The sequence below is a fragment of the Elephantulus edwardii genome, unplaced genomic scaffold (assembly GCF_000299155.1).
Source record: "Elephantulus edwardii isolate Elephantulus edwardi_28Jun2011 unplaced genomic scaffold, EleEdw1.0 scaffold00058, whole genome shotgun sequence".
Lineage (NCBI taxonomy): Eukaryota > Metazoa > Chordata > Mammalia > Macroscelidea > Macroscelididae > Elephantulus > Elephantulus edwardii.
The window spans coordinates 7,998,881-8,000,394 of record NW_006399808.1 but is presented as its reverse complement, the minus strand read 5'-3'; positions in this window follow the sequence as shown (position 1 = coordinate 8,000,394).

Here is a 1,514-nt window from a genome sequence, read left to right as displayed (position 1 = left end):
AACAATGAATGAATGGAATTCCAAAATCTCTGTAGATGTTCATTGAAATGAAAAATAAATAAACTAAATTAATAAAAAAATTTAAAAAAAAAGTCTGCTGTCAGGGACCTCTCCAGAGTACTAAAGAGCAACAATGTCAGTCTGCACACTAAGGTGCACCTGATCCAGGTCACAGTCTTCATAATTACTTGCTATGCATCAGAAAGATGGACAATAATTAGAAATAACAGAAGGCAAATTGACATCTTTGAGCTGGGGTGCTGGAGAAGAATATTGAATACACCATGGACTGCTAGGAGAACAGACAGGTTCATCCTTGAGCTTGTGAAACCAGCTTGCTTCTTGAAGGCAAGGATTTTGAAGCTCCATCTGACATATTTTGGACATGTTGCAAGGAGGGAACAGTCCTTGGGAAGGAACATCATGCTCTGGAAGGTAGAGATACAGTGCTGGAAAAGAAGACCCTGGATGAGACGGATTGATTCAGTGACTGGGGTAATGGGGGTAAGTGTGTCAAAGACAATAAGGTTGGTTCAAGACAGAGCAGGGTTCACAGCTGTTGTAGGTAGGGTCGCTATAAGTTGCAAGTGGCTCAAGAGAAAAACAACAACATTTTATTGTATCTTCAGTGAAACGTTACACAGAAAATTAGATTCTTATTTGATAATTTCTTTACAAATTATTCACTAACACACAGTGAGTCAACATTCTTTTGTTGCATTTAGTTTGTTCTCTTTTTCCTACTCTAGTTTCCCTACCCCCTTATCCTCTCATCTTTACTTTAGAGTAATTGTTGACCTTTTGGTTTACAGAGTTTATTTTTTCAGAACGAAGCATATGTACTAGATATTTTACACATGATGTATAGATATTATTTTTTTTCTTTCTCCCTCCACTCTGGAAGTCAGCTGGCTAACTGGAGGGATGGCTGGCATCTTGATGGTGGCTCAATTTGGTGGCAGTCAGGCAAGGAAAGTTTCTGGAGTCCTTTTTGCTGTGTTACAGTCTTTAACAATTTTTGGTGAAACATTCTTCTAGGTTGTATAGCCCTGGTCTGTCCACTTGCTGTACAGAGCGGTAACTCCTGGTTGCTGTGAAGCTGAACACTGTGAGACTGATGTGTCAAATGTGAGAATGGTTACCCATGGTGGACAGTGCTTGGTGGAGCTCCCTGATTAAAACAAGCTTGAAAGCAGGAGTGGCATCCACTTCCAAAATAGCTTTCCTCTGGAAAGCCTATGAACCTGGAGAAAGGACTAAAGTTATACAAGTGTCCAAGTCTTTTGTTCGTAGGGTCTCTATGAATCACCTATGACTCAACGGCACTTAACAAAAATATTCTTTACTTTCTGCCAATGTCCACCTGATATCAACAATATATCTTTTTGTTGTTGTTGTTTGGTGGGGTTTTTTTTGTTTTGACGGCAACTTTTTTTTTTGGTTTCCATTTTCTACCAGTTTATTTACAAAATTCTAATACATTGTTTCAAGAACAAATTCTTTCAATTTCCCTC